The 12,595-nt window shown below is 44.0% G+C and overlaps 1 protein-coding gene across 15 annotated transcripts in view; it reads left to right on the top strand.

Annotated features, from left to right (window-relative positions):
* Window positions 1–12,595, top strand: part of LOC119648834 (CUGBP Elav-like family member 4) — a 666,752-nt gene that overhangs the window by 55,884 nt on the left and 598,273 nt on the right. The gene's annotated exons all lie outside the window — the stretch shown is intronic.

The raw sequence follows: 12,595 nt of genomic DNA, 5'->3' as shown, positions 1-12,595 counted from the left end.
GCACTGCATACCCGGAGTGCGCTTAGTCGATACGCCATTCCTAGTTTTCTGCAGTTTGATTTGTTTTCCAGAACGGTTGCCCAAACTGGAGCTGCGTAGAGTAGCACGGAACTAACTACCCTTGAAATAAGACGACGTCGACTTTGTCTTGGTCCACCAATGTTCGGTAGTATCCTCGAGATCGTTACAGCGATGGAAGATGCTTTAGTTGCAGCGCACTCAATGTGTTTTTTAAAGTTGAGTCTTTTGTCAATCATTACTCCCAAATATTTAAGCGACTCTTGGGAGTAAATTGTTTTTCCACCAGCTTTAATTTTCACGGTCGTGTCTTTCCTTCTTTTGCTGATTAGCACTAGTTCCGTTTTATGTTCAGCAAGTGATAGACCGGACTTCTTCAACCAGGAATTGATCTCCCATATCGCTTCATTTGCATAGATTTCGATCTCGTCTAAGCGTTTTGCCACTATTGTTACCCCGATATCGTCCGCAAAACCAATAGTTGTCACGCCTTTAGGAAGGCGTAGCGTCAGCACTCCGTTGTACATAATTAACCACAGTAAGGGACCTAAGACAGGTGGGGAGCGCTTGCCTTTCAGTGATGACATTACAGACCTGTAGGCGCCACCCCATGGATCAGAATCAGCTTCGGTACACATCCGCTTGAAATGTTCGGATTTGCTCTTCGTGATAGCTACTTGCAATTTTTTCCTCGCGTTCTTGTATTGCATGTGCAGCTCAACGAATTCAGGTTGATTTCTTCTGCGCTGGGAGCATCTCCTAGCTCTGAGGCAGTTTTTCCGACATTCCTCAATTTCTGAATTCCACCAGAAATTGGGATTTCGTCTTCGGAAAGCGCTAGGCCGTGGCATAATGGCATCGCATGCCCGCTGCAATTTTTTCCGCGGCCTGTAAAGCTTTTTCTTGTGCGCTTCTCGATACTAATGTGTCATCTAGAAGTCCGTCCGTCTGTCTGTCTGTGTGTCTGTCTGTCTGTCCGTCACACGCATTTTTCTCGGAGACGGTTATAGCGATGAACACCAAATTTGGTAGAAAGGTGGGAACTGTGAACGCTCACGCATACAGTGAATTACATCCTTTTACTTCGAATTTAAGGGGGGGTCCCCATACATGCAAAAGGGGGGTGTAAAATTTTTTTGCAGAAAATATAGTCATGTGGGGTATCAAATTAAAGGTCTGAATTAGTACTTTTCAAAACCGGTCTTAGTTTTGACATTCGTTGGAAGGGTGAGGAGCGCGGGGGGTTGAAAGTGATCACTTCTTTAAGGGGGCCATTCTCAGAAACTACCAAACCGAAAAATCTGAAAAAAATCAGGAGGCTGCCACTATATGGTGCCTGGGCTCCGAAATACCTTCCATGCCGATATCTGTTTAAGTAAAGTTAATAATAGTATATTACTGCAATTTTTTGTAATTAGTTAGAAACCCCCCTTAGGTTCATCCATCATGGTAGTACCATGAAATTTTGCAGTGATATAGGCTATAATATAGAGCATGATCTTGCCAAGTTTGGTGGAAATCGCACTATTACTAACAAAGTTATAACACCTCAAATTTGTTGCTTCTTTGAAAATTGAAGACTATGAATGTCAATATCACCGGAAAGTGGATAATCTCACATAATATATGGATATATTACGTGCTACGTACTAAGAAATACACAAAACCTTTCGTACCTGAAGCGTCCAGCTTTCGGTTTCCCGGCTTGTTCTTTCTTGGAGCAGTGCAACTCATTTTATGGTTCAAAATACATTGATATTATGGATGGTACTTGACTTTCTGTTTCACCGAGCATGTTGTGTCGGGGACCTGAGAACTCCATCAGGTTCCAGATCGTCACCACAAGCTTTGGAATTGCGTCGCGTCGTTTGAAGCGATAATGCCGTTTGCTGCTAAGCTTTTTGTTATACTTGCAATTGGTGTACGCTCCGATTTCCAACCCCATCACTTTTTCCTGCCGGTGATCTCAGCGCTGCTGCAAATAAAACGATGGCTTACGTTCCTAAACGATTCCTCTTTAGCAGATTCCTTAGTGGATTGACTAGATAGACATTTCTCTCGTGTTGAATCTGCTCCATCTTCTGCTTGAATATATAAATTAATAACTGACAATTTATAAAATTAGCCACTGCAAATACCGTCAGCCATGGTACTTGTCCGAATAGCTATTATAACATTTACACACATCGATCGATCTAGCATTTTATTTCAAATAATTTGTATGCAGCATCGGTATCCCCGACAGCACTGTGATTATTGAAAATAGCGCAGGTTTCATACAACTTACTTATTTGCTACGATACCATTTTCTATTTTCTGTTTCTGTATTTGAAACATTTGTTTTTTGGATTGGTCAGAAACATTTCGAGAATGCTATTATATATATTTGCTTTTTTAAGGCTTTGTGTAAAACAAAATCTTATTAAAATTGGTTTACTGTCTGTCTGTATGCCTTTTTGATGCTGTTTTTATGAGGTAGAAACCTTCAAAGGAGGCTGGCATGGGCATGCCATAGTGAAGGACTTTTACCCACTAAAACCATCCCCGAGTCCCCCTTCCTTATGGAACCACCTTGCGGTATTATATCACGGGGGGAAGTTAGCTTATTTTAGCTAGGTCATTTTCCGTCTCCGCGCCTTCCTCATTCCTTTGCTTTCCGCAGTTTATCCTGGATTACTGCCATCATGGAGTTGATATAAGGATATAACGTCGGCGTAACACACCAACACCGCGGTGGTCTTCTCTGGAATCGGAAGGTTAAGTACATCATTATACATGATGTTCCACAGTAGTGGCCCAGTACATAGCCCTGTGGGATACCCGTGAAGACAATGACTTCTCGGGTCCATCATCGGTATTATGCCAGAGCGCTCGCTCAGGAAGCTATCGATAATAGCGGCGAGGTAGGTAGTAACACCAATGGTCGCCAGAGACTTTCGTATAGGATTCCCATTGGCCAAGTTGGATGCATTCCCCACATCCAGAGTCACCACCACACAATATCTGCTGGAACAACCCCTTTCGTGAATTACGTTTTTGGCTAAACCAGTAATGGTTTTAATGGCATCAACGGTTGATCTAGGTTTACGGAAACCATACCCTGGCTCTCGACGACTGGGAGTAATCTATTAAAAATTACCCGCTCCAATATTTTCTCCGCAGTGTCTAGAAGACATGTTGGGTCTATAGGAGGATGGTTCTCCTGGAGGTTTGCTAGCCTCAGGCAGTGGCGCCATCTTCTGTAACTTTCATAGTGAAGGAAAGATACCCTCGGACACGCACGCTTCGAACAACTCCGTCAACATATGCGGTCTGCAAGTTTGAGGGGCTTATTCGGTATGCTGTCTAGACCCGCGGCTTGTTGTCGCCCTTTCGACTGCAGATCTCCAGCATCTCGTCCTTGGTGACTGGTGGAATTGCCATCATAGTATCCGCCTATTCATCATCATCAACGGCGTAACAACCGGTATCCGGTCTAGGCCTGCCTTAATAAGGAACTCCAGACATCCCGGTTTTGCGCCGAGGTCCGCCTATTACTGGGAAAATATTCCCTGGATTACTTTTAACAAGATCATAGAGCACGTGATCTGCGGTGAAAAACGGCCTCTGAATCGTCCTGTTACGATTTTATTGGCGATACCTCACGGATTTATGTCCGATTCCGAACAGAGCTCCTTAAAACATTTTCTTCTACTCCATTGGATAGCGAGCTTGAGGTTCTTTCAGGCTTCCCTGTAGGCTTGTTCCCTGATCGATTCTACCTATTGCTCTCTGAGCCGTTCGTTTGGCTCGGTGGCAAATCTACCGAAAGCTGACAAGTTCACTATTCCATCAATAATTGGGTCTATTAGTGGGGAATGAGCATCTCCTAGGCATCAACTTTGGAAATGTTTTATGGCATGGCGAGCTCTATCCGTGGAGGTGCCTGCTTAGCTAGGCAGGTCTAACCACACCTCCATGGATGTTTGCTCATCCATCGCTTTTGCAGGCCATCCTGGTGTTCTTTTGGATTTCGGCTTCCGGGATGCGGATCTCCTGCCTTGTGGCTCCGTCATTAGTTCAAAGGTGATGGCCTGGTGGTCGCTATGCGTGAAGTCTTCGCAAACTTGCCAGGACATATGACGTGCCAGCGCAGGGCTGACAAAAATCAGATATAAATTTAACTAGATCTTCCTTTCCGATAAGTGTTTACATCACCTTCATCAGCTACAACTACATCCAATCGGGCTTCTAATAAGCACCGCCCCCTTGCGTTAGCCTCTTCGTTGCTGCACTCGATGACCCACGCATTAAAGTCACCGGCTGTCACCTTTGGACCTCATCCCCTTGCGTCATCAACAAAGTAAAGGTCTAACAGGTCTTCAAACTCAGGCAGTGTAAGGCTCGGTGGAGTGTAGCAGCTGTATACGAATATACTGCTTATTTTTGCCCACACGAAGCTACTAGCCGCCTGACCTATGCTGTATTCTATGACATCGCTAGTGCATGCCTTCGTCCACACATTAGGCATTTGAAGCATCTCTTTAGAAGATCTGTTTCGTTAGTCGGCAAACAACCCATCCAATCCGAACCTTCCTCACTGCTAACATATTCTTCGCTGTCTCCACTGCCAGTCTCATTGTGGCCATTTGAGTACAGCCATAAGCTTTTCTTAGGCTCTAAGTAGATTCTTCCCTGAATTCCTTCAACTTGAATTGTTGCTTCAAGGCAGTGCAGATCTCTTCTCTGGATGTTACTTCATCGACATCGACGCGACATTCTCCCCAATGTCTACAGCTTGGTTACGAAAGCCGCCAGTTTTTCCCACTCTGAATTTTTTCAGCTCAAACATGAGATTCCCTTTCTGGGTCCTCCGCTGATATTTCCGCCTAGGTCTTTTAGGTCGAGATCAAGTTTCTCTTTTTTGAGTATGTTCGCATACAACAGATTTCTTTTGCTGGAGATTAACAATTGCCTCCAGGCGAATTCGCACTTTCGGTTTCTTGTTTCTTGTTTTCTTCATGATTTTAGTTCAACCACCGTTCTTATTTTCCTTCGGCTTCCCTTCGTTAGCTGGCATTCCTACTTTGGGCAATTTGGGCCCTTGTGAAATTTTAGCCCCGTTTGTAGGACTGGTCAAGACTCCTTTTTTCTTTTTTGATGCCTGTTGATTCCCTAAAGTGTCGCACTCTCTTACCTGATCGAACGTCCCTGTGCTTTGGTGTCACTTGGGACGCGCGACACTGTTAGGGCTGGGATGTTCGGCTTTTCCTTAGGCTTTCTTTCTTCTTCCTGTGACCTATTATAAAGCACCCTGATAGTTTTCACCATGCTCTTAATGGCTTGTTGCACATTGTGCTTATCCTTGATGAATTTGGTCAATTGTCCGCTACATAAAATCTAAAACTGTCAGCTACATAAAATCTAGTTCTGCTTGGTAAGGGCTCTGTTCCCGCTTCTCGGTTTTTCAAGCTCCCATGAGTTTCTGTTTTGCCGTCTTTGCTATTGGAGGAGATCATAAAATGGATGAGCTTCTCGCGAATGGATCTATTTGCTGCTGCTGAAGTACCTCTTGATCTGATCCGACGGATTTCGAAATCGCCTTTTTTGGCCATCATTCTTCGCCTTTGCAATTGGTATTCTTGGCAGAGTATTGGTTCGTTTGAACACCTCCTTCTCCAAATCTAAAACACTTGTAACATTAGATGCCACGGTGGCCAAGTTGTCCACCACCGAAGCACCGCGGTTGAGGGATATCGACGGCCAGGAGCCCGTTTGCTCACTACCAAAAGTCGCCGATACTGAGGTTCTGAGCCCCTTCACCGTTACTTTACGAACACATATTTACACATCAATAGGAATGCCCCCAACCGCCACCTGGTCTATCCTCACAGGTCTGTCTACCTGTTTGTCTGTCTGTCCGTCACACATATTTTTCTCGGAGACGGATGTAGCGATTCATACCCAATTTGGTGGAAAGTTGGGAACTGTGAACGCTCACGCATTCAATGAGCTACATAATTCTACATCGAATTTAAGGGGGCGGTCCCCATACATGCAAAAGGGGGGTGTACATTTTTTTTACCCAATGTAGTCATGTGGGGTATCAAAGTAAAGGTCTTGTCTGGCAGCTTCAGAAGCTATGACATTAGTTGGAAAGGTGAGGAGGGCGGGGGGTTGAAGGTGATAATTTTTTTAACAGACCCATTCTTGGAAACTATCCAACCCAAAAATCTGAAAAAGATCAGCAGGCTGCCTAGGCTCCGAAATACCCTATAGTATATCATATTAGTAATGTAATGCAAAACCCTCCTTAAGCTCATTCTACCACGACGAAATTTTGTAGAGTATAACATAGAGCGTGATCCTACCAAGTTTGTTGGAAATACCAGTATCACTAACATAGGTTAAAGTTGTCAGTTGAATTTTTAACTATGTTCACGCGGAACTGTCATGCCCTCATCGTACCTCACATAGGAAAACAGAAAACGCTTTATACCTGAATGGTCCAGCTTCCGGTTTCCCGACTTATTTCTGCATCGTTTTAGTGCAATGTGCTCGCGGACTACGACTTATGCGAATCTTTCTAGCATCGAACCAGTTAGTTTTTGTTTTCGTGGCAATGCCCAACTTTTTATGCAGTGATGCCGGGAACCAAAACTATTTGCGACAGTACCAGATATATGGCTCATTGAATTTTGCTTCATTCTCTTTTCATTTTTTTAATACAGATGAAAAAATTAAAGAAATATCAAGCCGGAAATAAGATACGCCAAGTAGAATGATTGTGAGGTTTTCTATTGTGTATTTACTTACCTAAATTGTGTTATAGTAGCCTAAATAATACATTTATGAAACTGTCTGTAAATGTACATTCCTCCCACCTCCTCACCGAAATCCGCGAACTGGACAAGTCCATTCGCGAACGAACCTTACCCTATATTCCCAATATCTCCACAAACGCCTCTCCAACACCGAACTGAACCCTGGTATATACAGGGAACTCAGAAAGACCTGCCCGCATTTGGGCAAATCAGTCCAACAAAACGCGATCCTTCCCCAAAACATCCCACCCACAGAAAAAGTGAAAGTCCTCGCGGACCACTTCCTGCAAGCTCACCACTGCACCCTCCACTTCCGTGAACCAAATTTCGATAACGAGGTAAACGGAAAGATCTCCCAACTTCTAACCCACCCTTCCTACCTCATTCCCCAACCCGCACAAAATCCCTTCACCAATCCCTTCGCCGACACAAGTCAGCGAGAGAATATCCTCCCCATCCACTTTGTCAGTCCAGACTCCGTCAGGGTTGGGCTTGACAAAATCCCCTCCATCGTCCTTAAGAAATGCGCCCCAAGCATTGCCCCTATTATGTCCTCCATCATCAACCACTGCCTTATCAACGCCCACTTCTCAACAGATTGGAAGAGTGCCCGAATTGTTCCTATCCCCAAAAAAAACCAAAACCCACTAAATCCCGATAGCTACAGGCCTATCTCAATCCTCTCATCCTCCGCCAAGATTTTCGAGCGGATCATCAAATTCGTTATCGACGAGCACTGTGACTCCAACCATTCAATCTGACAATTCCAATTCGCCAACCGCCCCAAACACTCAGTAGCATGCGCTACTCGTGCTCAAATCGGACGTCCTCCTTGGTCTCAACCGGAACGCTCCGACCATAGCCTGTCTCCTCGACATAAAGAAGGCTTTCGACTCCAATACGGACTCGCATACAAGCTTTCATCCGCACCTCTGCAAGCTAATTCTTAGCTTTCTTGATGGGCGGAAATCCCAAGTGCAACTCCATGAACTCCTCTCCCCCCATATTCTAGCCCTCCAGGCATCCCTCAGGGGTCAGTCCTCTCCGCTACCCTCTTTTCCCTGTTTACCGCAGCCCTTCCTAAACCAACTCCACACCCAAATCCAATTCGAATCCTTCAATACGCGGATGATCTCATCCTCTACACGTCCATCAGAAACATCCCTGCCGGCGAAGCCCGCCTGAATTCCTATTTGGGCGAGTTCTACCGGTATTTCACCCGCTGGAAACTGTCCCTAAATCCACAAAAATGCGAAACCATCGTATTCCGTGGTACCGCTAAGGTGACACCGAAAATGAGGAACGACATTTCAACCCTGTCCCTGAAGATCCATAACGACACCATCCCAACCGTCAAAGAAGTCACCTACCTTGGGGTGACAATCAGTTCCCACCTATCCCACGTCCCACATATCACGAAGTCACTGAACCGTGCAACTGGTGCCTTCAAATCCCTCTACCCAATCCTAAAATACATTAGCTCAACACCTAAGAAAGTCAAGCCGTTTTGCTACAAACAGCTTATCCGTCCCCTCCTCGTTTTCGACTTCATCTTCTGATCCGACGCTTCCCCCCACCAAATCGAACGACTCCGCAGCAAAGAGCGCAGAATCCTCCGCCACTGTACCAACATCTACAAAAGCGAAGACCGCTCCAAATACATCTCCGACCAGATCCGCTACGACTCCTCCCAAACGCCCCGCATTGACGCCGTAATAGCCCGTCATGCCCGCAAATTCCTAGAAAAATCCATATCCCACCCAAATCCACTTATCTCCCAGGCCATGCAGATCGAGATCGTCAAAGAGAATCTTCTACGAACTCATCTGTTCCCTCAAGTCCTCTTATCTCTCCAGTCCCGTAACCTCCTTTTCGACCCCGGCGGTAGAGTAACCTTCTACAACGGCATCTACTCCTCATCCCAGTTTTCAAAACCTACCCATCCTTAGCGCCACTCCTAGCTTCCTTCCCAAACCCCTCCCGCATGCCCCCCATCCCAACCCACATCCTAGTTCCTTCCCCGCCCCCCCGCTTTTATAAAAAAATTTAACGAGTGGAGGTTTTTTCGACTTTTCCTCCAGATAAAATTTCATGTATTTTCAAATTTATTCTTTAGTGATAAGTTAGTTTAAGCCATAGTTGGTACCTTAGATTAAGCTCAGCTGTTAAGGTAGTACATACGTTAGGTTAATTTAGAATTGTATTGTTATAAGTAGAATAAAAATGTTTGTTTTCGGTCTGTAAATGTACAGCATGAGGTGATAACTCCGCGGACTGACATATAAACGTCGGTATAAAAAGAATTTCATATGACATTCCAATAATACCAGCCTTTAGACGTTTCATCAAAATTACCCTCGGTTGCTTGGTGTTACCTTCCCTAATCTTGAAAACATGGACATGAAAGTCCTGGGGGTTTTACGTGAGTACCTGCCGTGTAGGCATAATCCCACGGTCCTTTTCGGACACGGATTGAATTCGTGACCACAATCTGAGCCCCGCCATGCAAGCACAGCGGTCCTGGTTTATACTGAGTGCAGGCTCAGCATTCATACCAGTGGATGCGAGGCCTATCTAACACCTCTGCCGCAACTAAGGGGTACGGTACCCGAGTTGGACAGCGCAACTCCACGCTTGAACTCCGAGGAGCTCTGCCCGCGATGTAGGCATAACCACAACCACCATGAAACTCCCACTAGGGGGCCAACCGCAAATAACTGGGCCGAGAACACATCCTCCAGGAATTCTCCCGGAGCATATGCTCTCAGAGGGCCGTCCCGGTTCCCATGGTACCAGATAACCTCCGGTGAGGCTCCGTGGCCGAAGCCACTTCAGATGAGTCCCTTGCAGACTCGGGTCTGATCGCCCTCCTCGAGTACGTGGGGACGGAACTCTGAAAACATGGACAAAAAGGAATTTTGTATAATATATAAATTCAACATGGGTTCTTAAGGAGGATCATCCCGTGTGGGCCGTTAATTTTTGCTTTTGTGATACGGCTGCGAATTTTTCACCATATATTTACTAATATATCGGACATGCGTAACAATTTTTCCAGCTCGATATATTAGTTTGTTATTGAAGTATATAGTGCCAGGTGGCGCTGTGTTCATTTTTAAAAAAATTAATCGCACATTAACGTGTGAACTATACCACGGTTCGCAAACCAGGATTATTGAAAAGTATTAAAAGGTAAATTTTGGGGCCTTGTTAAACTTTCTTTTGAAAATTTTGTTTTTTTCCTACGGCTTCTTTAATACAGAAACAAGTCGGGAAACCGGAAGCTGGGCGTTTCAGGTATGAAAGATTTTGTTTGCTTCTCCTGTAAGTATATTTGAGTGTAGAAATATCCCATTTGTATGTAGCCCGTTAAGAATATGCATTTATAATAGCATATCAGATTTAGTACTTCGGATTGTGAATTTACACGGTAAAGACAAATTTGAGCTGCTGTAACTTTGTTACTGATAGTATGATTTTGATCAAACTTGGAGATAATATATATTATATTTTATACCACTACCAACTTTTATAACTCTGAGATGAACTTAAGGGGGGTTTTACTCAATTTTCCCAAAAATATGGTAATATACTATTATTAACTTAATTTGAACCGGTATCGATATGGAGAGTATTTTGAGGCCTGGGCACCATATAGAAGCAGCTTCATGATTTTTTCCAGATTTTTCGGTTGGGTGGTTTCTGAGAATGGCTCCGTTAAAGAAATCATCACTTTGCACCCCGCCCACTCCCCGCCTCTTTAACAAATCTCAAAACTAAGATCGGCGTCGAAAAGTACTAATCAAAGCCTTTCATTTGATACCCCACGTGGCTATATTTGGTGAAAAAAAAATGTGCTGTTTTATCGGTGGCTTCATTCACAAGAGAGTAATCAGCTGCCGATGTTAAAGCGCGGTAGTCTGATAGACACAGCTTTGTACGCTCACCACCCTCACTGCTTGCTCCAAATCCTCTTCCTCTAGAGCACTTGCTGTTATTTGCCTCCTCAACCACATGGCGATTAAGGTTACGCGCAATGACGCAATGAGTGATTATGAGACATATTACAGGTCCTTGTGTGGAGAAGTTGCCAGAAAGCATTTTTCTTGGCATCTGGACTGTCTGTCTGTGGTAGGTATGCGGTGAAAGAATAATGGTAAGCTTCATCAGAGATGGCGTTGCAGACACTGGGCTATCGAAAAACAAAAGTTTGTAGCCGTTTTTGCCGCGTTCACGTTCTTTATCGTAGATTGTGACACCACAACATCGATTTGTTTGCAAAGTGCGAATACCAATACGTACTTTACGAAGGGCCTTTTGTGATTTCCTCTGTCTTTCCTGAGAGGGTTCCAATATTTAGTGTGCAGCCACGTATTTGTTTTGTTCGAATTAATTCAATTCCATCTAGATGAAGTAAATGTGTCAGGAACCCTTGCCCAGGGCCCTGTCCAGAAATGGATCCTGTCGACTGAGGTGAACGTGTAAAACAAAACCTTATTAAGATTACTACCGTCTACCGGATTATCATAGAAGCATAAAAGATAGCATCACTCATGATATTATAGAGTTTCGTGGTAATTCCGCATTAATCTCAAAGTAGTAACTGTTCAAACTTGTCGAGCATTTACTGCACCTTTCCCCAGTCCCTTTTAAGGTTTTGTGTGATCAACCGACTATCAGTCTGCCTGTCTTTTTATTAAAGAAGGTAGAAATCTGCAAAGAACACTGGTTTACACACGCCAGTGTGTGGGATTTTTACCCATTAAAACTACTCCGACCCCCACCTACCCCCTGAAACCAGCTTTTACTTGGATACCGCTGAACCAACAGTCACAAAATTTGATGCGAAGATGTTGTCTGTGAATCCCTTTACAAATGGCAAATGGCGTTATTTAATGTTGAGTTTAAGGAGGGACTCCCCATATATGTGAAAGGGAGTTGTAAATTTTTTTTCACAGAAAATGGTCGGGTCTAGTATCAAATGAAATAGCTCAGTTAATAGTTTTCAAAACTAATGATACTTACAAAAATACTTGGTGAAACATAGGGGAGTGTGAGCTCAAAACTTATTCAACCAGTAAATCTGAAGAAAATCACAATGGAGCATCCATCCGAAATGTAGGCATCAAATACATCTCATTCCTATATCTACTCTAATAATAGCATATTACCATATTTTAAAATTTACCCCCCCCCCCTTTAAGTTCATCCTATAGGTACCGTTATAAGCAATAATATAATACCCATTTGAAAAGTTTGAAAAAAATCCAACTAGTGTTAACAAAGTTATAGAAGGTCAAATTTGTATAATTCACTTGAATTTATGGCACTCCAAGACGAGTATGGCGTCATCATCATATTAAGTGAGCCCATATGAACGGCGGAGTTAGAATTTGGAGACATATCGAGGAATCTTTAGAATAGTTAGGTGTGACGAATGGGAAAACGTGCATACGAAACTTCTCTCACAAGACGAACACAAAACCTTTATACTCGAAGTGTCCAGCTTCCGTATACTGACTTCTTTACAATCCGCGGTGGTCATAACTGCGCCTTCCTTACCTCTTTCGTTTGCCGCAGTTTGCTTTGAATCGTTGCGATCATGGATTTGATCGCATCCCAATCCTCCTGGCAAGTTACCATTCTCCGAAGATTTAGCGTTGCGTGGTAAGTTCGCCTGTGACCTGTGTTCTGTCAAGTCCCCTTCAGCAAATCTTCTTACTAAAGGCTTCCCGATATTGGCCCCCGAAATTTTTGTAAGTATTGCATCAGAT

The sequence above is a fragment of the Hermetia illucens genome, chromosome 2 (assembly GCF_905115235.1).
Source record: "Hermetia illucens chromosome 2, iHerIll2.2.curated.20191125, whole genome shotgun sequence".
Classification (NCBI taxonomy): Eukaryota; Metazoa; Arthropoda; class Insecta; order Diptera; family Stratiomyidae; genus Hermetia; species Hermetia illucens.
The sequence above is the reverse complement of the archived record's forward strand: the minus strand, read 5'-3'. Positions and strand labels throughout refer to the sequence as shown.